Below are 26,890 nucleotides of genomic sequence, written 5' to 3'. Positions count from 1 at the left end.
CCACCGCATTAGGTGCGCTTCACCGACGCCGTCTCCCACCTCACCGGGGCTACTTCACCGAGCACATCATCGCACCTCCGCCTCCCGAGGACGTTGGGGCTTCACCAACGGTCTCATCCACCGCATCATAGCGCTCCGCTACCCCTCAAGATTTGCATCCGTGCATGACCAGCCAACGCCAGCACATGACCCTCAACGGCTCTGAAGTGACCCGCACTCTAGCTAGGCGGGCATGCCCAAACGCCGGCCCGAACTAGGTATCCACATATCGCTCCCTTGTGCATTGTTCCGACGATGTTTGGGTATCCTTTCACTGCTCTCTTAGCTTACACGCCTATGCAACTCTGACTTTAACTCTTATTTCTTCTAGAGATGTCATCTAAAACAAGCAAAACCATTTTTTAGCGAAGCATGCTGGCACTACCGGATCTGGTACACATCTTGCACGCATGTATAACCTTGTAAGTATATGTCCTTCGGTAAAACAGCAAGGTCGATTCCTCTTATTTGATCAACCATTCGCGGTGTCAAAAATGCAGAGGGGGATGCAAGGATCACAAGGCCTTCACATCCAAGAAAGTGGTAACATGGACTTGTACATGGAACATCCCAAGCGCAAGAAGAGCTGTAGTGAGCCTGTACAACGAGCTAGCGTAAGTCCCTGCATTTCATTTAATTTGTACTGGCCTGCAAGTATGATTTGTGTTTAGTGGCAGATCCATGAATTCAAGTTACCAGGGGCAAAAATTTAACTTAAAAAATATGAAGGCACTTGCACTCCGGAAATCAACATAACTTGAGAAATGTGAAGCTACATGCACTTTGAAAACCAGCTAATGATCCAAAGTAGTTCAGATTATAAAACACTAAATGATGTAAGCACCAAAAAACACAAAATGCAACATGGTGTACAAGGACTACTAACATGGTCTCTACCTGCTTGAATTATTCGTTTTCTGGCTGAAAATATCGAAGTGTAATTGCACCTATAACCAGTGCGCAAACTGCATATCAATATATCTATCCTGCACAAGTATGCCAATAGTTTCAAACAACAGATTAGAAAAGTATTTATGCTACGTTGTCATGATACGTGGACTTCCTGGTAGATGGCCTCGACGTTTCCTCAAGCCCTGAAAATGTACTATAATTTGCTTATCGTCAATGCCTGCAAATCTCTATGTCTCTCTCAACATAGCAGATCATCATTAGACACTAAATGCTTCAACGGGAGCTTGCAAAATGCTTGCATTAGATCCCTCATTAGACACTTCATCGCCAGGAGCATGTAAAATGTTTGGATCAAATCCTTCATTAGACACTTCAGGCTCAAGAACAACATGAGCTTGTATGTTTGCACCGGAAACTTGATTAGATACATCAGGTTCATTCAGTTTGGTATTGATTGGGGGAGTTATAAAATAAGCAGAAACTGGTTTCATTTTCTCATAGATTCCCTACATACAAGCAGTTTTACAACACCGTCAGGTTTAACTATTGGCCAGAAATTGAACAGTTGAAGTAGATATAATCATGGATGTGATGTACCTGCTCGTTGCGCATGCTGCTCTTGCAAGCTGCGACTGTCCGTTTGCACAAGCTTGATGCCATGCCCGTGCTGCCGCCGCTGCCTCCCACGCAGACTACACCCAGGGTTGGATCTTCATCTTCTTGTCCTTCCATTCGCTTGAAGCCCGACGACCGCCCTCCAACGAGGGCACAAGGAAGTGTTGTGTCGGTCTGTCTGTCCATCGGCGACTAGGTTAGGAGCGAACTAGATTGGAGGCTAGAGCGAACGAATTGGGATTTTTCCTGCTGTCGATCGATATGGGAGGCACTTGTTTGGGCCGTGAGCCTGCTATAGGGTCTGCCTTGCACTTACATTATTGGCCCATCCAAATTGAAATGTTTTTCTTCATTTTTTACATTGCATGCTCATGCATTGGGACGAACAAAACTAGCCTGGGCCAACCTGGACTACTCAAACTAGTTGCACACTTTCCAGCCACGCGAGGCGGCCGCCCATACCAGCCCCTATGGTGGCATCGCCCCTTTTTGTGTGCATGCCTGGGGTAGTGAAAAATATTCTAGTGGCGCTTTTAATTTACCCACGGAATGGTTGAATTGCTTGGTTCTATGAACTGAGTTCACCAATAATGTGAAGGATGCCATTCTTTTCATCCTATTGTAGATTGCTTAGATCTCGATATGCCAAATGTAAACGCATGAAATATAAAGTAAAATCCAGTGTGATGTGTGTGGCTACAACTAGTCTGACAACCCGTCCTCATATAACATATCAAGGACGCACCATCTTATCAGATTAACCATTCGACTTACCAATGCAGTGTGGGAAGAAAGAAGTATTGGGACTGCGTATCCAAGCAATTGATGCCATGGACTCTTTCGTAGAACCTTGTAAGCGAAAAAGAAGTTGAAGTGTGCATGTACAAAGAGCTAGCGTAAGTTCAGTTACCTGCTTCTCGGAATTTTAGTTATCCACTTATTGTAAAATTGCTCAATTACGTTGCTTGGTTTAATTTAGTTTGCTAATGATTACATAATGCCATAGCATGTTAATCCTATTATAGACTGCGTCTATCTATGTGTTTGATACTTACTGTTCAGAATTACATGTTTTCCTAAACTTAAATAGCTACTTAAGCACGTAGATAGCTGGTCATATGTACTTCTAGGGTGCATCAGAATTCACGTGTAATTTATGTTCTGATACCCTGTTTGTTTAAATGGTTTGCTGTTATCATTTGTAGCACTAGTAATGTTTGCATGTTCATAGATAGACAACTGTCAGGTTTATATGAGGGACTGATACGTCTCCAATGTATCTATAATTTTTTATTGTTTGATGTTGTTATAGTATCAATCTTGGATGTTTTATAATCATTTTATAGTAATTTTATATCATTTGTTGGTACTAACCTATTGACATAGTGCCAAGTGCCAGTTGCTGTTTTTTCCATGTTTTTTACATCGCAGAAAATCAATATCAAACGGAGTGCAAATGCCACGAAAATTTACGGAGAATTTTTATGGGCCAGAAGGAACACAACGGGCCCTGGTTGTGCCTGGGGGTGCCCCGAGGGAGGCACAACCCACCAGGGCGTGCTAGGAGGCCCAGGCGCGCCCTAGTGGGTTGTGCCCACCTCGGGTGCCCCTCGGACCGCCTCTTTGCTCTATAAATACCCCAATATTCCCAAAACCCTAGGGGAGTCGACGAAATATTCATCCAGCTGTCGCAGAGTCCAGAACCACCATATCAAATCTAGACACCATCTCGGACGGGGTTCACCACCTCCATTGGTGCCTCTCTGATGATGCGTGAGTAGTTCTTTGTACACCTTCGGGTCTGTAGTTAGTAGCTATTCGACTTCATCTCTATCTCTTGATTCTCAATACAATGGTCTCTTGGAGATCCATATGATGTAACTCTTTTGCGGTGTGTTTGTTGGGATCGATGCACTTTGAGTTTATGATCAGATCTATGTTTTTATATCCCTGAAAGTATTTGAGTTTCTTTGATCTATTTTATGCATGATCTCTTATAGCCTCGTATTTCTTCTTTGATATTTGGATTTTTTTGCCAACTTGATCTATTTATCTTGCAATGGGAAGAGATGCTTTGTAGTGGGTTCGATCTTACAGTGACAGAAAGGGAATCGACACGTATGTATCGTTGCTACTAAGGATAAAACGATGGGGTCTATATATACATAGATAGATCTTGTCTACATCATGTCATTGTTCTTATTGCATTACTCCGTTTCTCCATGAACTTAATACACTAGATACATGCTGGATAGCGGTTGATGTGTGGAGTAATAGTAGTAGATGCAGGCAGGAGTCGGTCTACTAATCTTGGACGTGATGCCTATATAATGATCATTGCCTAGATATCGTCATGAGTATTTGAAGTTCTATCAATTGCCCAACAGTATTTTTTTCACCCACCGCTCTGCTATTTTTCTTGAGAGAAGCCACTAGTGAAACCTACGCCCCCAAGTCTCTTTCTCATATTATTTGTGTTTGCGATCTACTTTTATTTCCTTTTATTTTCAGATCTATTAATCCAAAAATCCAAAAATACTTTGTCGCACTTCATTTTATTCGCGATCTATTTATCCAATCTATTACAACCTTTTTACCGTCACGTACCAATTTCTGGCACCGTTACCCGAAAGGGATTGACCCTTTAACACGTCGGGTTGCCAGGATTTGTTATCTGTGTGTAGGGGCTATTTACGTTGTGTTGCTTGGTTCGCCTACTGGTTCAATAACCTTGGTTCCATATCTGAGGGAAATACCTACCGCCGCTGTGCTGCATCATCCCTTCCTCTTTGGGGAAATACTGATGTAGCTTCAAGCGACATCAGGGACACCGTCTTTTTAACTTATATATGTGCTGGAATCATTTTGCTTACATCAAAGAAATTTACAGATGTCTGTGTTGCTAGTAAACGGTACCAACTTGTTACTTTAATACGTTGCCAAGAACTTGTTACTTTTACCAGTTCATGTGTAATTAAATATGTTGCCAAAACTGGTTAGTTTTATTAGTTTGATGCTAGTTTCTTATGGCTCTTGCAACACTTTATTTATGATTGCTAACATTCAAGTTTGCAGGATCCAACTGAAACTCCGTTGGCACAATAGGTATGTTTTCAGAAACTTCCTTGTTTATCTAGTTTGTTGCTGTAACTTGTTGTAATCATCTTACCAACTTCAAGTTTTCAAGATCCAATTGGAGGTCCAATTGCACAGCAAGTACATTTTCAAAAATATATTTGTGTAACAGGTTTGCTGCTATAACTTGTTGCTCTAATCAAGTTACTAACTACTCAACTTTTCAGGATCCAAGAGAAACTCCAATGCCACAACAGGTTCCTTTTGCAACACTTGTTTGTTTAACTGTTTTGCTGCTGCAACCGGTTGCTCTAATCACGTTACTGGCTACTCAACTTTTCAGGATCCAAGAGAAACTCCAATGCCACAACAGGTAACTTTTGCAAACCTTGTTTGTTTAACTCGTTTGCTGCTGCAACTCGTTACAATGATGTTAACAACTACTTTTCAGCATCCAATCAAAACTCTTTAATTCCTTGTTTGTTTAACTGGTTTGCTGTTATAACTCCCAGTTGAGATGTTTTTCTAATTTCAACTTTTCGAAATCCAATCGGAACTTTAATGGCAAAACAAGTTAGCCCCAGATCAAAGACCAAGGTCCCGATGGACGTTGTATCATCCCACGGCAGTGGCACCAGCCCAATCGTGCATCATGAATTGCCAACTGCTGATGCTCTAGAGACTAAACTATTGGTAGAAAGAGATTCTGCTTCCGCACTTAGAGATGAAGTTGACATGTTGAGGAAGCAAACAACACAATCACAAGCAGTACTCAAGACAACCATTGAATATTTGGTGGATTTCAAAACAAAGCAAGCTGAGACTGAGCACATTGTTAAGGTTCTGAAGGAAAAAAGGAAATTAAATTCCCACTTGGTAAATCATAGGTGAAATGTTCTCTCCATCATTAATAACCTTTGTGTTGTTTGTTCATGTAATCGATCAAACCATTTGTTTTAGAGATCATGTAAAGAGATCATGTAATAATTTTTTTGTTTTTTGTTTTTTGTTTTGTAATTTTTTTAGCACAAGCCTGTATTAATTGATAAGACTCTAGGACATTTCATTTTGATTGATGTGCCAGACCTATAAATATGCCAATCGGGCTGAATGTGCATTCAGCAATAATAGTACTCCGTAGTATAGATCGACCTTAAGTGGCACGCATCGGAAAGGGCCAAGATGTTGTACTAGCTTTGCTAACAAAGGATGCTCTTCTAGCAAAAAAAGTACAGCGGCCTGGCTTATGTATGTTAGTTGATATTATTGATCCATATGCTTTATAAGTGTTTATATGTCTGTTAGTTTTGTACATTATTTGTTGATTGACTCGGTATTTGAATCTTGATACATCGCTTGTGTACATATCTAAATGGGAGTACACATTATCCTGCGTGTGTCACTTGAGTTGGACATAAAGTGGTTTCAAATATTCGAATTCACCTTAAACTGGATTCTAGCTTCTGAATTCGAGTATCGGCATTTGTAAATCATATTCATATATGATAGTGGAATACATCTTTGTCGTGCTTTTGAAGATATATAAAAACACATAGAATGATTTATAAAGATTCATATAGGAATACAAAATGGATTCGAATTTAGTTGCCAAGGTAAATGTGGATGCTTATTGTCCCAAAATTCGAAAGAACCGGCAAAATGTCCACTCCCACGTCGGCTGCCCGAAGACAGTGTTTGGAAATTACTGCCTACCCCTTACACGGACAATCCATCGGCTCGATTTCCACTGCTCTCAATAGGGGTAGGTTAGTAACTTCAATTAGACGTGACACGACCGCCTCTGAGCCCATTCCGACACGGTGGGTGCCAAACATGGGCGGCAAAACACATTTGATTCAAGCTCGTCAGAAAGACCTCTATCTCTCCCTCCATTTCCCCATTCATACACGGTGGGTGGCAAAACAAACTCGACTCGGCCAGAATCGATGTAGTCAAATATTTTCAATAGGAGCAAGTTTGTAACTTCACTCAGACGTGACACAACTACCCTACCTGTCAGCCCCATTCATACACCATGGGCGCCAACCGTAGGTGCCAAAACACCCTCTCCTCACCCAAAACCGCTCTGGGCAAATATTGGCGAGATGCGAGATTACCGTCCTATCCCCAACCAACGAGACATCCAAATTTTAAACGGGGGCTAAGTTCGTAAATTTCCCATATTTCAGATAGGCATGTCCCAAAAACATGGTTTCCCGTACCTCTCCCTCCATGTTCCCATTCATACACCGTCCGCGTTAGAACGCCATCCCCACACCAGCCTCCTCCGTCCGCCATCCCATCCATCGCCGCCGTCCTCCACCCCATCCATCACCACCGTCCTCCACCATGCCAGAGCGCCTACCAAGACAGCGTCATCCACTGTTAGAGATGGACGTTTCTCATCCATGGCGACAGACCAGGAGCCTTCCATCGCGTCCTCTCGCTTCATCGGTGATGTCGTCCTCTTTGTCGGGGCCGCTCACATAACCTTATCGTCCATCGCAACTGGACTCATCCCCCGATGCACCCGTCTACCTTCGCAGATCAGCTTTAACGCCACCGACAGCCATCGCACCCCGATGCCTACATGGCACCGCAAGAGAGGTGGTACTTCATATCTCCTCAACTTTTTGATCTCAACCAGAAAATAGATCGTAACTTGGTTACTATACTTTCTTTTCAGCTCTTAGAATTTAGTTCTTAGTTCGAAGCTAACAATGGATGCTAAATAGAATTTCCGCAGTTTGCAGCTTTAAATCTGCCATAGCATAGTCATAATTGGGTTTAATTGATCATCCTTAGGGTTTAATTGATCATGTTGGTTCTGTGGTGGTTTCTTTAATAGAAATCAGAGGGGAAACCCTCTTTTCCTCAAAAAAATTGCTTAGGGTTTCCCCCTTTTATGATCACTATACGATCAGCATACGTGCTTCGTGTCATAATAGCACTGCTCCACCCATCAAGATAGACAAGCTTAGCTGTTCAAATACGAATCTGATATTATTAAAACAGAGTCATTTAATTGGTCAGCTAAATGTTCCTAATATAGTTTCGAAAACACATGTTTGTCGCCTGGGTGTGTATCTCTATAGGGTGCCCACGATGGGCCACGACCCATCCTGGGATTTTGGGTTGGCCTAGGCCCCGATTCCCCTCTGTTCTGATGCGCTTCCGATCTCTACTAGCCCCCAGCCGCCTGCCTCGCCGGCGACTTGCCATCCCCGGACGACATGACTCTAGGAGGAGACACCGGACTAACAGAAGGTCAGGAGCCGCTCGCCCAACAGCGTCACCGCTGCCCAGGTGTGCCACCATGCCTACCTTGCCATTCTGTTCATGGCTCAAAGTCTCAAACATGCAGCAACCACTAAGTGAACCCGATTCATCCTGAGATATGTCCTGAACACTCAGCAGCCACTCCTCATCACCCATTTTCTAATTGATTCATTACTCATTAGGCAGGACTGTCATTAGGGTTTGTTGTGTACTGAGTACAACCTACACTTAATGGTTCAGATGTATATCAGTAATCTTTTGTACCTGTAAAGTTCATAGGGTTTCAAAATTCCAGCCCTAGGAACAGACACTAGTCATTTTGGATTGTTGGTCGTAGTGACATTGACCCAGATTATTATTGCAGGCCAGGTTTGTCGGCGTCCTGGGAACGGGGGTACCCAGACTTGCCTGCCTGCGGCCCAAGGCGTGGCTCCACCAACGGCTTGGTACGGCCCACCTTCGGCAGCAACCACTCAAGACCCTCGCGAGGGGCCAAGCCTCGTGAGGCGGACGACACCAAGACCTCTCCAGGGGCGGCCTCGCTAGGCTGGCTCCCGAGGAGCGGAGATATCTATGCAATGGGGCACCTCGCGAGGTCCGCGTGACGTGAGCCATGACGACCAAGGCCAGGCGGGCGCCAGCGGGCGCAAAGTACCTGTTTCCTCTTTGGTGCTAAAGGGGCAAGCGCAGGCGAGGATTCTCGAGGCATCAGGCAAAGGTTTCCATATCGGTGCAACAAGACCAAGACCGGCAGGATGGCAGGACGGAGGTCATCGCGGAGCCCACGACGGCGTCACCACCAGAACCTTTGGCAGGCGAAGACCAATTTTGTCAGGATAGCTTGTACTAGTTGTCTCCCTTCGAAATTGGCCGTTGTGGGATCCCTTCCCACCTAAAATTTGGGAAGAGGACCAGTGCCTCTTTAAATAGGGCCAGCCACCACCATAGCAAAGGGGGATCATTCGGACCATCCTCAGACACACCAGCTCATCGAGCTCAAGAACACCTCTCCTCAGGAGGTTGTTCATCCATTGTACTGATTCATCCTCAGCCCACGAGGCAATCCACCACACCACACTGGAGTAGGGTATTACACCATAATGGTGGCCCGAACCAGTATAAACCCTTGTGTCTCTTGTTCCTTGGGTTCGGCGAGCTAGGACTTGAGATCGTTGTGAGAGCGAGCTAGGGAGAGATCTTCATGCGCACCCTAGAGTTCGAACCTCAAGGGTTTGCCGGAAGCCAGAATCTGACATTTGGCGCATTAGGTAGGGGTGCGCTGAAGCCTTTCTTCCGTAGATCCACGCTCCACTGCTCCACCGCATCCATGGCTGATGCTTGTTGAGCCCGTGCTGAGCGCCAGGCTGACCTCTCCACCCGCATCGCTCAGACGGCACCCGTTGGCAGACCTCCCCACCGTTCTCCATCACCCGTTGCCAACGCTACCACCGGCCCGACAACAAACGAGCAGGAAGCTTCATCCCTGCACCCCTCCGTGCAGCGAGACAGACGCACTGCCACCCCGTCACTGACTCCGGCCGACTCGTCGTCTCACGCTCGTCGCGCGCACAGGACACGCAGGCCGCGCTGCTCATGGCACGCGAGCTCCTGCGTTACCTCTTGGTTGATGACCTCTACGACGACTGGTTGGACCGCACCGCGGAGCTCGTCAGCGTTGCCGGGGGCTCTCTCGCACCATCTCTCTCGCTGGCTCGCCCACCTCTAGCTGCGGGCGACGTAGCTCACGGAGCGCCCCCACCGCCTCCACATCTAGACGGCGCCCTCGCACCAAGATGCACGGTCCCGCGGCGTGACCCACCATGTCGGGCGCCCGTGCATGAAGAAGGAAGCTGCCAAGAAGTCTCGAGGCCGCAAGAAAACGCTCCTACGCTCCCAGCACCATTGCATCAACACCGCACGCCGCCTGCGGCGGCGGCGCGTGGATATTAGTATCAGGCTCTGCCTCCGCGACGGGCTCCGGTGACCATAGCAGGCTGCCGTGCCTTCACTCCCGATGCTCTGCTCACCCGTCATCAGCAACGTTCAAGTCACCAAGACCCTCATCGACAGTGGCACAGGGCTCAATGTCTTGTCCGTCGAGACATTCGATAGCCTCCAGGTGCCATACGATCAGGTACAGCCTACCAAGCCTTTCTCAGGAGTGACCGACGGCTCCACCACCCCGATAGGGCAGGTCCGCCTCCCTGTCATCTTCGGCCAGCGTGACAACTACCGCACCGAGCTCATCGACTTCGACGTCGTTCACATCCACCTGCCATACAACGCCATCCTTCGGTATCCAGCCTTGGCCAAGTTTATGGCAATGACCCACCACGGCTACAACGTCCTATAGATGCCAGGGAGCGGCGGCATCATCACGATCCCCTGTGAAGAAAAGGATGCAGTGCGCTCTTACCAAGCTACAGCGGCCGAAGACCCCAACAACGAAGGCACCCTGTACACTCCTGAGTCCATCCCCAAGGGGAAGAAGCGGCTACTTCGCCAAGGGCCTCAAGAAGGTGATGTTTCCAGCGGCGCCACCTCAGGATCTGCGCCCGCAGCTAGGGCGCCTCCCTCCCTCACATAGGAAGGCGTGCCCGGTGCCCCCTCGGGCTGGGCTTGAGGGCTCTCTTCCGGAGGGCCTCAGACCTAGCCAACGTCACAAGGGAGGCGCTCGGGCACCATGTGGAGGCGTGGTTCTCCGCACGTTTCCCTCAAGAGGGCTCGAGGCGTGGAGCACCTAGAGCTCAGGAGTTCATCACCAAGGCGATCCAGGAGCTTTAAGAGGCAAGGACCATGCATGGCGACCGTCGCCCACCACCCAGTGCAGCTCCCCATCCTGGTGAGGACGGCGAGCTACTGATACGTCCATTTTGCATCATGCTTTTATATCGATATTTATTGCATTATGGGATGTTATTACACATTATGTCACAATTGTTATGCCTATTCTCTCTTATTTGACAAGGTTTACACGAAGAGGGAGAATGCCGGCAACTGGAATTCTGGGATGGAAAAGGAGAAAATATTAGAGACCTATTCTGCACAACTCCAAAAGTCATGAAACTCCAGGAAGTCAGTTTTGGAATATATAAAAAATATTGGGCAAAGAAAGCACCAGAGGGGGGGCGCCCACCATCCAGGGGGGTGGGGGCGCGCCCCCTGTCTCATGGGCCCCCTAGCAGGCCTCCGGTGACCATCTTTGGCTATATGAAGTCTTTCGCCCTGGAAAAAATCATAAGAAAGCTCTCGGGACGAAGCGCCGCCGCCACAAGGCAGAACCTTGGCGGAACCAATCTAGGGCTCCGGCGGAGCTGTTATGCTCGGGAAGCATCCCTCCAAGAGGGGGAAATCATCACCATCGTCATCACCATCGATCCTCTCATCGGGAGGGGGTCAATCTCCATCAACATCTTCACCAGCACCATCTCATCTCAAACCCTAGTTCATCTCTTGTATCCAATCTTTGTCCCAAAACCTCGTGTTGGTATCTGTGGGTTGCTAGTAGTGTTGATTACTCCTTGTAGTTGATGCTAGTTGGTTTATTTGGTGGAAGATCATATGTTCAGATCCTTTATGCATATTAATACCCCTCTGATTATGAACATGAATATGATTTATGAGTAGTTACGTTTTTTCCTGAGGACATGGGAGAAGTCTTGCTATAAGTAGTCATGTGAATTTGGAATTCGTTCGATATTTTGATGAGATGTATGTTGTCTTTCCTCTAGTGGTGTCATGTGAACGTCGACTACATGACACTTCACCATTGTTTGGGCCTAGGGGAAGGCATTGGGAAGTAATAAGTAGATGATGGGTTGCTAGAGTGACAGAAGCTTAAACCCTAGTTTATGCGTTGCTTCGTAAGGGGCTGATTTGGATCCATATGTTTCATGCTATGGTTAGGTTTACCTTAATACTTCTTTTGTAGTTGCAGATGCTTGCAAGAGGGGTTAATAATAAGTGGGATGCTTGTCCAAGGATTGGTCCATCTTGCTGCACCTCATTTACTTTTATTACTTGTTACCCGTTACAAATTACCTTCTCACAAAACTATTTGTTACCGATAATTTCAGTGCTTGCAGAGAATAACTTACTGAAAACTGCTTATCATTTCCTTCTGCTCCTCGTTGGGTTCGACACTCTTACTTATCGAAAGGACTACAATAGATCCCCTATACTTGTGGGTCATCAAGACTCTTTTCTAGCGCCGTTGCCAGGGAGTGAAGCGCCTTTGGTAGGTGGAATTTGGTAAGGAAAAATTTATATAGTGTGCTGAAATTTACTGTCACTTGTTACTATGGAAAGTAATCCTTTAAGGGGCTTGTTCGGGGTATCTTCACCCCGACCAGTAGAGCAAAGAGTTGCTCCTGAACCTACTGAACCTACTAAAAATGTTTACTTTGAAATTCCTTCGGGTATGATAGAGAAACTGCTAGCTAATCCTTTTACAGGAGATGGAACATTGCATCCCGATTTGCACCTAATCTATGTGGATGAAGTTTATGGATTATTTAAGCTTGCAGGTATGCCTGAGGATGTTATCAAGAAGAAGGACTTCCCTTTATCTTTGAATGGATAGGCATTGACATGGTTTAGGCTATGTGATGATATTGGATCATGGAACTACAACCGATTGAAATTGGAATTTCATCAAAAGTTTTATCCTATGCATCTGGTTCATCGTGATCGTAATTATATATATATAATTTTTGGCCTTGCGAAGGAGAAAGCAGCGCTCAAGCTTGGGGGAGGCTTAAGTCAATGTTATATTCATGCCCCAATCATGAGCTCTCAAGAGAAATTATTATTCAAAAAATTTATGCTCGACTTTCTCTCAATAATCGCTCCATGCTCGATACTTCTTGTGCTGGTTCTTTTATGATGCAGACTATTGAATTCAGATGAGATTTACTAGAAAGAATTAAATGCAACTCTGAGGATTGGGAACTTGGCAAAGGTAAGGAGTCAGGTATAACCCCTAAGTTTGATTGTGTTAAATCTTTTATGGATACCGATGCTTTTCGTGAATTTAGCACTAAATATGGAGTTGACTCTGAGATAGTAGCTTCTTTCTGTGAATCATTTGCTACTCATGTTGATCTCCCTAAGGAGAAGTGGCTTAAATATCATCCTCCCATTGAAGGAAAAGTAGTTGAACCTACTAAAGTTGGAGAGAAGACTATCACTTATAATGTTGATCATATTGTTCCTACCGCTTATATTGAGAAACCACCTTTCCCTGTTAGAATAAAGGATCATGCTCAAGCTTCAACTGTGGTCAACAAAAGTAACATTAGAACACCCAGACCCTCTGAGCAAATTAAAGTTGAACCTAGTATTGCTATGGTTAAAGATCTCTTGTCCGAGAATATTGATGGGCATGTTATTTACTTTTGCGATGAAGCTGCTAGAATTGCTAGACATGATACTAAAAATAGACATAGACCTGTTGTAGGCATGCCTGATATTTCTGTTAAAATAGGAGATCATTGCTATCATGGCTTATGTGATATGGGTGCTAGTGCGAGTGCAATACCTCATTCCTTATATGAAGAAATTATGCATGATATTGCACCTGCTGAGTTAGAAGGTATTGATGTTACAATTAAGATTGCCAATAGAGATACTATTTCACCGGTTGGGATTGTTAGAGATGTTGAAGTCTTGTGTGGGAAAGTTAAATATCCTGCTGATTTTCTTGTTCTTGGTTCCCCACAAGATGACTTTTGTCCCATTATATTTGGTAGACCCTTCTTGAATACTGTCAATGCTAAGATAGACTGCAAAAGGATATTGATTCTGTTGGTTTAGGGGATATGTCTCATGATTTTAATTTTGCTAAATTTCATAGACAACCCCATGATAAGGAATTGCCTAGTAAAGATGAAATTATTGGGCTTGCTTCTATTGTCATGCCTCCTAATGACCCTTTAGAACAATATTTGCTAGACCATGAAAATGATATGTTTATGTATGAAAGAAGGGAAATAGATGAAGTATTCTTTAAACAGGGACCTATTTTGAAACACAACTTGCCTGTCGAAATTCTAGGGGATCCTCCTCCACCCAAGGGTGATCCCGTGTTTGAGCTTAAACCATTACCTGGTACTCTTAAATATGCTTATCTTGATGAAAATAAGATATATCCTGTTATTATTAGTGCTAACCTTTCAGAGCAGGAAGAAGAGAAATTATTGACAACTCTGAAGAAGCACCTTGCTGCTATTGGATATACTCTTGATGATCTTAAGGGCATTAGTCCCACTCTATGCCAGCACAATAAAATTAGAGAAAGACGCTAAACTGGTTGTTGATCACCAACGACAGTTAAATCCTAAGCTGAAATAAGTGGTAAGAAAAGAAATACTAAAGCTTCTGGAGGCAGGTATAATTTATCCCGTTTCTGATAGTCAGTGGATAAGTCATGTCCATTGTGTCCCTAAGAAGGGAGCTATTACCGTTGTTCCTAATGATAAAGATTAATTGATCCCACAAACAATTGTTACAGGTTATAGAATGGTAATTGACTTCCGCAAATGATAGAAATATTATCTAAACATACACATTTTTGCTTTCTAGATGGTTATTCCAGTTTCTCTCAAATACTCGTGTTGAAAGAGGATCAGGAAAAGACCACTTTCACTTGCCCTTTCGGTACCTTTGCTTATAGACGTATGCCTTTTGGTTTATGTAATGCACCTGCTACCTTTCAAAGATGTATGATTGCTATATTCACTGACTTTTGTGCAAAGATTGTTGAGGTTTTCATGGATGATTTTTTTTTGTATATGGAACTTCTTTTGATGATTGCTTAAGCAACCTTGATCGAGTTTTGTAGAGATGTGAAGAAACTAATCTTATCTTGAGTTGGGAGAAGTGCCACTTTATGGTTAATGAAGGCATTGTCTTGGGGCATAGAATTTCTGAAAGAGGTATTGAAGTTGATAAAGATAAAGTTGATGCTATTGAAAAGATGGTGTGTCCTAAGGACATTAAAGGTATAAGAAGTTTCCTTGGTCATGCCAGTTTTTATAGGAGGTTCATTAAAGACTTCTCAAAAAATTTCCAGGCCTCTGAGTAATCTCTTACAAAAAGATGTTCCTTTTGTCTTTGATGATGATTGTGTAGAAGCATTTGAAATACTTAAGAAAGCCTTGATTTTTGCACCTATTGTTCAGCCTCCTGATTGGAATTTACCCTTTGAAATTATGTGTGATGCTAGTGATTATGTTGTAGGTGTTGTTTTAGGACAAAGAGTTGATAAGAAATTAAATGTTATCCAATATGCTAGTAAAACTCTAGACAGTGCCCAGAGAAATTATGCTACTACTGAAAAAGAATTTTTAGCAGTTGTATTTGCTTGTGATAAGTTCAGACCTTATATTGTTGATTCTAAAGTAACTTTTCACACTGATCATGCTGCTATTAAATACCTTATGGAAAATAAAGATGCTAACCCTAGACTTATTAGATGGGTTCTCCTACTACAAGAATCTGATTTGCTTATTATTGATAGAAAAGGAGTTGAGAACCCCGTTGCAGACAACTGTCTAGGTTAGAGAATGTTCTTGATGACCCACTACCTATAGATGATAGCTTTCCTGATGAACAATTAGCTGTCATAAATGCTTCTCGTACTGCTCCATGGTATGCTGATTATGCCAATTACATTTTTGCTAAATTTATACCACCTAGTTTCACATACCAGCAAAAGAAAAAGTTTTTCTATAATTTAAGACAATACTTCTGGGATGACCCACACCTTTATAAAGAAGGATTAGATGGTTTTATTAGACGTTGTGTACCTGGGCATGAACAGGAACATATCTTACGCAAGTGTCACTCCAAGGCTTATGGAGGACACCATGCTGGAGATAGAACTGCACATAAGGTATTGCAATCCAGTTTTTATTAGACTACTCTCTTCAAGGATGCCCGTAAGTTTGTCTTGGCTTGTGATGAATGTAAAAAAATTGGTAACATTAGTAGACGTCAAGAAATGCCTATGAATTATTCACTTGTTATTGAACCATTTGATGTTTGGGGCTTTGATTACATGGGACTGTTTCCTTCCTCTAATGGGTATACACATATTTTAGTTGTTGTTGATTACGTTACTAAGTGGGTAGAAGCTATTCCAGCTAGTAGTGTTGATCATAACGCCTCTATTAAGATACTTAAAGAAGTTATTTTTCTGAGGTTTGGAGTCCCTAGATACTTAATGACAGATGGTGGTTCGCATTTTATTCATAGTGCTTTTCGTAAAATGCTTGCTAAGTATGATGTTAATCATAGAATTGCACCTCCATATCATCCACAGTCTAGTGGTCAAGTAGAACTGAGTAATAGAGAGCTTAAATTAATTTTGCAAAAGACTGTTAATAGATCTAGAAAGAATTGGTCAAAGAAACTTGATGATGCATTATGGGCTTATAGAACTGCATATAAAAATCCTATGGATATGTCTCCGTATAAAATGGTTTATGGAAAAGCATGTCACTTGCCTCTCGAACTAGAACATAAGGCACATTGGGCCATTAAAGAGCTCAACTATGACTTCAAACTTGTTGGTGAGAAGAGACTATTTGACATTAGCTCACTTGATGAGTGGAGAACCCAGGCCTATGAGAATGCCAAACTGTTTAAAGAAAAAGTTAAAAGATGGCAAATGTGAGTTTAATGTAGGTGATTATGTTTTGTTATACAACTCTCATTTAAGATTTTTTGCAGGAAAACTCCTCTCTAAATGGGAAGGTCCTTACGTTATCGAGGAGGTCTATCGTTCCGATGCCATAAAAATCAACAACTTCGAAGGCACAATTCCGAGGGTGGTGAACGGTCAAAAGATCAAACATTTTATCTCAGGTAATCCTATAAATGTTGAAACCAATGTTATTGAAACCGTAACCCCGGAGGAGTATATAAGGGACACCTTCCAGAATGTTTCAGCCTCTGAAAAGGAATAGGTATGTGGTATGGTAAGTAAACCGACTCCAAAACAGTTCTAATAGCAATTTTCTCTGTTTTTGAATATTTAAGAAAATAGGAAAATAAGAAGCAGTCCGGAAAGGACACGAGGCGTCCACGAGGGTGGCGGGCGCGCCCCCTGCCTCGTGGGCACCTCGTGTGCCCTCCGGACTCCGTTTTCTTGCATGATACTTCTTTTGGTCAGTAAAAATTCATTATATAATCTCTCGAAGGTTTTGACCACCGTACCACGCAAATATCTCCTGTTTTTGTTTTGAGTTGTCTCTACCGCATATTAGAGCAAGATGTCTTCTCAAGAGTCAGTCGGGGAGAGCTGGGTGTCTCATCCGACACCTGGACCAGGAGCAAATAGTGATGCTGGCCACTTTGGGCCATCAACGGAGGAAGAGATGGAGGCTGACTTGAAAAGGATAGATGCCACAGAAGAGGATCAAGAAGTTACTTCTCATTTCCGAGCCGGATTCACGATGGGGGAGCTACAGAGCTCAGCTATTCCAAACTCGGTCATCCCTTCCAATGTTAGATTTATTTCTTATGAAAATATGAAAAAGAGTGTTACTTGTTCTCCCGCGGCTATGCAACATCTATGGGTGAAAGGAGCTTTAGCCGTCACGGGCAAGCTCCATAAGGAAATAATGGACCTCAAGCAACAAGTTAATAAGCTCGAGGAAGAGAATCACATCCTGAGGGGCATCATCGCCAAGAATATCACATCACCACCTCCGAAGAAAGAGACATACATACATGGGTATGGGCACTCCCCTTGGCAATTGCCAAGCTTGGGGGAGTGCCCCGGTATCGTATCACCATCACACTTTTATCTTTACCGTTTTTCTTAGTTCGATCCTTTTGGTAATATCTTGATCTAGTAGAATAAAGTTTTAGTATGATTCAGTTTTGAGTTTTGCTTTATGATCCTTCCATGTAATCGAGTCTGTGAGCTATATATAATAAAGATTAGTTTTGAGTCAAGGGCTTGGTTATCTTGCTATGATCTTGAGAGAATAAAAGTAAGAATAAAAAGAAATAAAGAGATCATATTGATCTTATGGAGAGTAATGACTTCACATATAAAGAGTATGATGAATAAAAGTTATTGAGAGTTGACAAACATAGTTTTGGTCATCATTGCAATTAATAGGAAGTAATAAAGAAAGAGAGGTTTTCACATATAAATATACTATTTTGGACATCTTTTATGATTGTGAGCACTCATTAAAATATGACATGCTAAAAAGTTGATGTCGGACAAGGAAGACAACGTAATGGGTTATGCTTTCTTACATCCGAAATAAATTATATTGTCATGGATCATCCAACATGTTGAGCTTGCCTTTCCCCCTCATGCTAGCCAAATTCTTCGCACCAAGTAGAGATACTACTTGTGCTTCCAAATATCCTTAAACCCAGTTTTGCCATGAGAGTCCACCATATCTACCTATGGATTGAGTAAGATCCTTCAAGTAAGTTGCCATTGTTGCAAGCAATAAAAATTGCTCTCTAAATATGTATGATCTATTAGTGTGGAGAAAATAAGCTTTATACGATATTGTGATGCGGAAGAAATAAAAGCGACAAACAACATAATAAAGGTCCATATCACAAGTGGCAACATAAAGTTTCGTTATTTTGCATTAAGATTTCATACATCCAACCATAAAAACACATGACAATCTCTGCTTCCCTCTACGAAGGGCCTATCTTTTATTTTTGTCTTGTGTCTTATGCAAGATTCGTCGTGATCTTCGCCTCTCAATTTTATACTTTATCCTTTGGCAAGCACTGTGTGTTGGAAAGATCCCGATATATATAGCTAATTGGATGTGGGTTTTCATAAACTATTATTGTTGACATTACCCTTGAGGTAAAAGGTTGAGAGGCAAAACTATAAGCCTCTATCTTTCTCTGTGTCCGATTGAAACTACATACCCATCAGTATTGTGTGAGTGTTAGCAATTGTGAAAGACTAAATGATAGTTGAGTATGTGGACTTGCTGAAAAGCTCTTATATTGACTCTTTCTGATGTTATGATAAATTGCAATTGCTTCAATGACTGAGATTATAGTTTGTTAGTTTTCAATGAAGTTTCTGATTCAAACTTGAAATTGTGAATGAATTGTTACTTTAGCATAAGAAATCATATAACAATATATATATGTATGTTGTTGTTCTAAGAATGATCATGATGCCCTCATGTTTGTATTTTATTTTATCGACGCCTCTATCTCTAAACATGTGGACATATTTTTCATTATTGGCTTCCGCTTGAGGACAAGCGAGGCCTAAGCTTGGGGGAGTTGATACGTCCATTTTGCATCATGCTTTTATATCGATATTTATTGCCTTATGGGCTGTTATTACACATTATGTCACAATACTTATGCCTATTCTCTCTTATTTTAGAAGGTTTACACAAAGAGGGAGAATGCCAACAGCTGTAATTCTGGGCTGGAAAAGGAGCAAATATTAGAGACCTATTCTACACAACTCCAAAAGTCCTGAAACTCCACGGAAGTCAGTTTTGGAATATATAAAAAATATTGGGCGAAGAAAGCACCAGAGGGGGGCCACCCACCATCCACGAGGGTGGGGGCGCGCCCTACCCCCTAGGCACGCCCCCTGTCTCGTGGGCCCCCTGGCAGGCCTCTGGTGCCCATCTTTGGCTATATGAAGTCTTTCGCCCTGGAAAAAATCATAAGAAAGCTTTCGGGACGAAGCGCTGCCGCCACGAGGCGGAACCTTGGCGGGACCAATCTGGGGCTCCAGCGGAGCTGTTCTGCCGGGGAAGCATCCCTCCGGGAGGGGGAAATCATCACCATCGTCATCACCATCGATCCTCTCATCGGGAGGGGGTCAATCTCCATCAACATCTTCACCAGCACCATCTCATCTCAAACCCTAGTTAATCTCTTGTATCCAATCTTTGTCCCAAAACCTCAAATTGGTACCTGTGGGTTGCAAGTAGTGTTGATTACTCCTTGTAGTTGATGCTAGTTGGTTGATTTGGTGGAAGATCATATGTTCTGATCCTTCATACATATTAATACCCCTCTGATTATGAACATGAATATGATTTGTGAGTAGTTACGTTTGTTCCTGAGGACATGGGATGTAAATTTGGTATTCATTTGATATTTTGATGAGTTGTATGTTGACTTTCCTCTAGTGGTGTCATGTGAACGTCGATTACATGAAACTTCACCATTGTTTGGGCCTAGGGGAAGGCATTGGGAAGTAATAAGTAGATGATGGGTTGCTAGAGTGACAGAAGCTTAAACCCTAGTTTATGCGTTGCTTTGTAAGGGGCTGATTTGGATCTATATGTTTCATGATATGGTTAGGTTTACCTTAATACTTCTTTTGTAGTTGCGGATGCTTGCAAGAGGGGTTAATCATACGTGGGATGCTTTTCCAAGGAAGGGCAGTACCCAAGCACCAGTCCACCCACATATCAAATTATCAAAGTAACGAACGTGAATCATATGAGTGTGATGAAAACTAGCTTGACGATAATTCCCATGTGTCCTCGGGAGCATTTTCCTTTATATAAGAGTTTGTCCAGGCTTGTCCTTTGCTACAAAAAGGATTGGGCCATCTTGCTGCACCTCATTTACTTTTATTACTTGTTACCCGTTACAAATTACCTTATCACAAAACTATCTGTTACCGATAATTTCGGTGCTTGCAAAGAATACCTCACTGAAAACTACTTATCATTTCCTTCTGCTCCTCGTTGGGTTCGACACTCTTACTTATCAAAAGGACTACAATAGATCCCCTATACTTTTGGGTCATCAGCTATGCGTCTGCGTTGACATTCGAGGGCTCAACAGGGCCGCATCTCAGGGACATTTCTGGCCTTCGTGCGTTGAACGGTGCGAGGGTGCACCTCACAGCTATGTTCGCATGCCATTTGGCCTGCCGAACACGGTTGTCACCTTCCAGCGCCACTTGCGGAGCATTGTGGTGGCTCAAGAGGCCAGGCATCACGTTGTCCTGGCGGAGATCGCGACAGTTCTTCAGGGGCCACCTGGGCCTGCGGAGCCTCCTAAGGCTCAGGACCCTGGCGGCTCATAAGGAGCGACCTCCCCAACGCACATCTTCAGCTGCTTCAACACTTCTTCGGCAATAGTACCAGGTGACTCTTTCTGGTTCATTCAGCTGGGGGCGGCCCTCGGGCTGCATCATCCCTAGGTTGCATGGGCCTGTCCCTGCGGCGTATATCCTTTTGCATCTTTAGCTTACTCTGTTGGGAGCGCCTCACGGGCTGCATTATCCCCAGGCCGCTCAGGTCCGTCCCAATGCCATGTATCTTTCTTGCATCTATCTGAACTAGTTTGCATCCTCTCATGAATTGCTCTATAATCATTACTCACCTGGAGCTTGCTCATCGCAGCCTCCCGCGCTGCTGATCGGTCACTTGCTCATCCCGCAATGGGAGACTCACATGCTGGCACGGTGCTTGTGCTCAGGTCCGTCCCTGCAACACTGATAAACCTGTGCGGTCGAGCTCTGGCTCGCGGCCTGCTCCATGTACGCCACCTCACCAGATCCACAGTGCCTTCATCTCCTCGCGGAAGGAGCGATGGTAGGCCGACAAGCGCAGCTACGGGCTACTCTCTTCTCTCGCACTAACCCGCGGGAATCTCCGGAGCCTAGCTATAGCTGGTCCCGCCAGCTGCTCCCTTTCATGATTTTCGCTTGAGCGTTAAAAGGAGGGCTCCTGAGCATCGCACCTCAGGAGCTCTTACTGACTCTCCAGCCCCCACCCCCTGGCCTTGATCACGGTGTTGCGACTTGGCATAACAGCGGCAAATCACTCAGGAGAGTGTGAAAGGTGGGAGCTGGTGTGAACACAACTCGACGACATCACCATCAGCGGTGCGTAAATTGGGCACCACGCAAGGGACCGACCCGAATCGCTAAGATAAGTCACGCACTCAAGCCAGCCCTGCACTGTGACCCAGGATTTCCAGCTCTCGCAGCCTTGCTCCGGAAGTGCCGCCTTCCTTTTCTGCCTTTAGGGAGCTGCTTGCATGCCAAGGGGGACCTTCTGAGCATCGCGACTCAGGAGCTCTTACCGGACCTTAGGCCGCTCACCTCCTGGCCTTGACCACGACATCGCGACCTGGCATACCAGCGACGGTTGACGCCTGCCTAAGGACTGGGACCTGTCAGCATAGAGCACTAAGCTACAGCAAGGACGAAAAGGGGGACAATGCCAGAGCAAGACATGCAATCACAAATTTCACAATGAAAATGATATTGATGCAAAAGCATTACAGATTCTTTACACACCCCCATGGGGTTCATCTCGATTCCTCACAGGAAAGAAAAGAAGGAAGTTTCTAGGAGTCCTATCTACAAGTATCGCCGCCGGCGCCATCATCAATAGTGGGCCACGAGGGGTCGGCGCCGACCCCATCCAGACCAGTGGCGACGACGAGCGGATGCCGCTGCTGCTCTCCAGGCGCGACGAGAGCTCGGGGGCACATAGCTATCGTCGCTCGTCTTCGGAGTCTCGTCAGGCTCGGGAGAGTCGCTGGACTCCCAGGCGTCGTCGCTACTGCTGGAGAAGTCGTCGACAGGACCAACGGCGGGCCCAGCTCCTACCCCTGTGTTGTCTTGGCGATCCCCTTCAGGGCAGCACTCCAGGCGGCGGCCTTCTTCATCAAAGACTTTGAAGAACATCATGGAAGGCGTCGTCGTACTCAAAATGGATGGCGAGGGCCCCCTCCGTGCGACAGACCCATGCAACCTCGCCCCATCCATGGGTCATGAATATCTTGCCTGGGGAGATGGCCTCGACCTCTGCTCTCATCGCCGGGGTGCCGCACTCGGCATGCTGCAGCCACAGCTCGAGCGTCCCCCTTGGCGTCATCTCTTCAGCAAAGAATTGTGGGAATCGGATCCACGCGCGCGGTGGCATCATGGCCCACACCACGAGTTCACGCGAGGAGCCCTCAGCGTGGGTTCGCGGGGCGGCAGCGCGCACCACCACGGCACAGCCGCCGCGGCCGTGGAGCGAGTGGCACCGGTCGCTGCCTCCTCCTCCGAAGCCTTCTGCCTGAGTGTAAAAGAGTAGCGGGTAGCCGGGGGGAGGCTGCTCATACCAAGGCCTCGTCACCTCCGGCCTCACGACGACGTCGCGGGAGCGGGCCAGCCTCTTCTTCGATGGGAGTGGCCCAAGCTCTTCGCAGGGTTTTTTTTCCTTCTTAGCGACGGAGAACCTCCGTATCGGCACCATGAGTGATGCAGCAAGGAGGAGGACGAAGAAGCAGGCGGAATGGAGGAAGAGATGAGCAACGAGGGCTCCGCCCCTCTCCTCATTTATAGCTAGAGGGAGGCCAACCGCCGGCCTCCATGATCTAAGGTAATGATGGTTTTCTTCTGCATGCAGCATGGTCTCGTCGGATGGTTGCCAAGGCAGCATGGGGAAGCGGAGACGCCCACGTCCTATCAATCTCCACGCGTCAATCAAGGCTGTAGGTGGTTGGGGCCCGCGGCGCTCTGCACTTGCCTTTTGGCTTCGCCTCAAAGCCAAGTCCGAGCGCGCCTTGGGCCCGGGGGCTATTGTCGGCGCCTTGGGAACGGGGGTACCCAGACTTGCCTGCCTGCGGCCCAGGGCATGGCTCCACCAACAGCCTGGTATGGCCCACCTTCGGTAGCAACAACTCAAGACCCTCGCGAGGGGCCAAGCCTCGCGAGGCGGACAACACCAAGACCTCACCAGGGGCGGCCTCGCTAGGCTGGCTCCCAAGGAGTGGAGATATCTATGCAAGGGGGCACCTCGTGAGGTCCGCATGATGTGAGCTAATGACCCACAAGTATAGGGGATCGCAACAATTTTTGATAAGTAAGAGTGTCGAACCCAACGAGGAGCTAAAGGTAGAACAAATATTCCCTCAAGTTCTATCGACCACCGATACAACTCTACGCACGCTTGACGTTCGCTTTACCTAGAACAAGTATGAAACTAGAAGTACTTTGTAGGTGTTTTTGGATAGGTTTGCAAGATAATAAAGAGCACGTAAATAAAAGCTAGGGGTTGTTCAGATAAAGAAGCAATAAAGTAAATATAGTGAGTGTGGAAAAGTGGTGGTAGGCGTTGCGAAATTGTCCCTAAGCAATTGACTACTTTACTAGACCGATAGCAAGTTTTATGTGGGAGAGGCCACTGCTAGCATGTCTTCCGTGACTTGGAATTCTATGCACTTATGATTGGAACTATTAGCAAGCATCTGCAACTACTAACGTTCATTAAGGTAAAACCTAACCATAGCATTAAGATATATTGGTCCCCCTTCAATCCCGTATGCATCAATTTCTATGCTAGGTTGAAGCTTCTGTCACTCTTGCCCTCCAATACATAGTCCTATCAACATACAACTAACCCTATGGTGTGATCCATGCGCGCGCTCATATGATGGGCACCAAAGGACAGCAACATAACCAGAAGCAAATTATATCAATCGTAGCAATTCATCAACCACCGATAGGACAACGAAAATCTACCCAGACATCATAGGATGGCAACACATCATTGGATAATAATATGAAGCATAAAGCACCATGTTCAAGTAGAGGGTACAGCGGGTTGCGGGAGAGTGGACCACTGTAGATAGAGGGGGGATGGTGATGGAGATGTTGGGGTGTTGGTGAAGATCGCGGTGATGATGATGATGGCCACGGCAGCGTTCCGGCGCCACTGGAAGAGAAGGGGGAGGGGCCCCTTCTTCTTCTTCTTCTTCTTCCTTGACATCCTCCCTAGATGGGAGAAGGGTTTCCCCTCTGGTCCTTGTCCTCCATGGCATGGGAGAGGCGAGAGCCCCTCCGAAATTGGATCTGTCTCTCTGTGTTTCTCTCTGTTTCTGCGTTCTGGTATTCTGCCCTTTCACCGTTTCTTATATATCCGGAGATCCGTAACTCCGATTGGATTGAAACCTTCGCTCCGATTTTTTCTTCTGAAAATTAGCTTTCTTGCGGCCGAAGAAGAGCATTAACCGCCTTACGGGGGCCCATGAGGGTCAGGGGCGCGCCCCTGCCTCGTGGCTCCCTCGGGGACCGTCTCGCGTTGATTTTCTTCCCATATTTCACATATATTCCAAAAATAATCTATGTCTGTTTTTATCTCGTTTAGACTCCGTTTGATATGGATTTTTTGCGAAACAAAAAACATGCAACAAACAGGAACTGGCACTAGGCACTGGATCAATATGTTAGTCCCCAAAAATAGTATAAAAAGTTGCCAAAAGTATATGAAAGTTGTAGAATATTGGCATGGAACAATCAAAAATTATAGATACGAAGGAGACGTATCATGAGCCATGACGACCAAGGCCGCGGGCGCCAGCGGGCGCAAAGTACCTGCTTCCTCTTTGGTGCTAAAGGGGCAAGCACGGGCGAGGAGTCCCGAGGCATCAGGAAAAGGTTTCCTTATCGGTGCAACAAGACCAAGACCGTAGGACGGTAGGACAGAGGTCATCGCAGAGCCGACGGTGGTGTCACCACCAGAACCTTTGGCAGGCGAAGACCACCTTTTGTCAGGATAGCTTGTACTAGTTGTCTCCATTCAAAATTGACCGTTGTGGGATCTCTTCCCGCCTAACATTTGGGAATAGGACCAGGGCCTCTATAAATAGAGCTAGCCACCACCATAGCAAAGGGGATCATTCGGACCATCCTTAGACATACCAGCTCATCGAGGTCAAGAACACCTCTCCTCAGGAGGCTGTTCATCCATTGTACTGATTCATCCTCAGCCCACGAGGCAATCCACCACACCACACTGGAGTAGGGTATTACACCATAACGGTGGCCCAAACCAGTATAAACCCTCGTGTCTCTTGTTCCTTGGGTTCGGCGAGCTAGGCCTTGAGATCGTTGCGAGAGCGAGCTAGGGAGAGATCTTTATGCGCACCCCAGAGTTCGAACCCCAAGGGTTTGCCGGAACCCAGAATCTGACAAGGTTTGTTGACAATTTTACTTGTCTTTCTTACTCATTTGATATGATATCCAATTATTCACGTCGATTAGTTGCAACAATAAGTGCTAGACCAACTTCTTGATTCAGATTTTGGACGGTCTCTTACTGCAGTTAAAATTTTGCATACTTGTCCTAGTAAGCTCACAAGTAATGATTGATTCACTACATCTATGCTTGCCTTGTCATATTTGTTGTCAATATTCTTTTAGCGTGGACCACCCTGTTTCAAAATACTGGAACCACGGACATGAGTGAATAGTAATTCTCTGTATGATCTCTTCCATCATGTGTCAGCAACGAACATTGCATTGTATAGAAAGAAAGTGTCATTTCCACCTTTTACATAGACTATGATCTTCTACATGGAATACAATCTGCCTGCTTGCTTTGTGCCACACTACCAGCACTCCACCCTTTAAGGTAAACATTATGCCACTCATAATTCCTTATTTTATTTGTTCAAATACGAATTTGATATGATTCTAATGTTCCTACTCAGTTTTGAAATGTGTGTATGCCTATTATAGAGACATAAGAGGTTTGTATTTCTATGTGTGGTCTGGTCAGCACGGTTGGGGGGTGAACTTTGCATATGCAGGGGTTTATAGGGAGACACTCTTCGAGTTGAATCCGCAATGCATTCCATCGATAAACTGACTACTTTTTATGTTTTCATGAATCTCAGATACTGGACAACATCATAATGATTATGAGCTTGTGTGCATGAAAAGAATAAAGCAGAACAATGCCATGGCTGTCAAACTTGGCATTAAGGGACTGAAATCAAGTCTGGATGCAATGCAATGCAATGCAAACGCTCTCCACCTACACATTCATGCTCGGAATATGATCCTAACAGTGATTCTGATCTAGAGGGGGACCTAAGTCAATGTAGCTCCCCAGTGGAGGAGTCATATGCAGATGCCCTATCTTATTCACCCATCAAGGTGCTTGCTCTAACTTTCCAAGGTTATATTGGTCGCACATATCTT

The sequence above is a fragment of the Triticum urartu genome, chromosome 4A (genome assembly GCF_056163025.1).
Source record: "Triticum urartu cultivar PI428250 chromosome 4A, HENAU_Tu73, whole genome shotgun sequence".
Taxonomy (NCBI): domain Eukaryota; kingdom Viridiplantae; phylum Streptophyta; class Magnoliopsida; order Poales; family Poaceae; genus Triticum; species Triticum urartu.
This window is presented reverse-complemented; position numbering follows the sequence as displayed.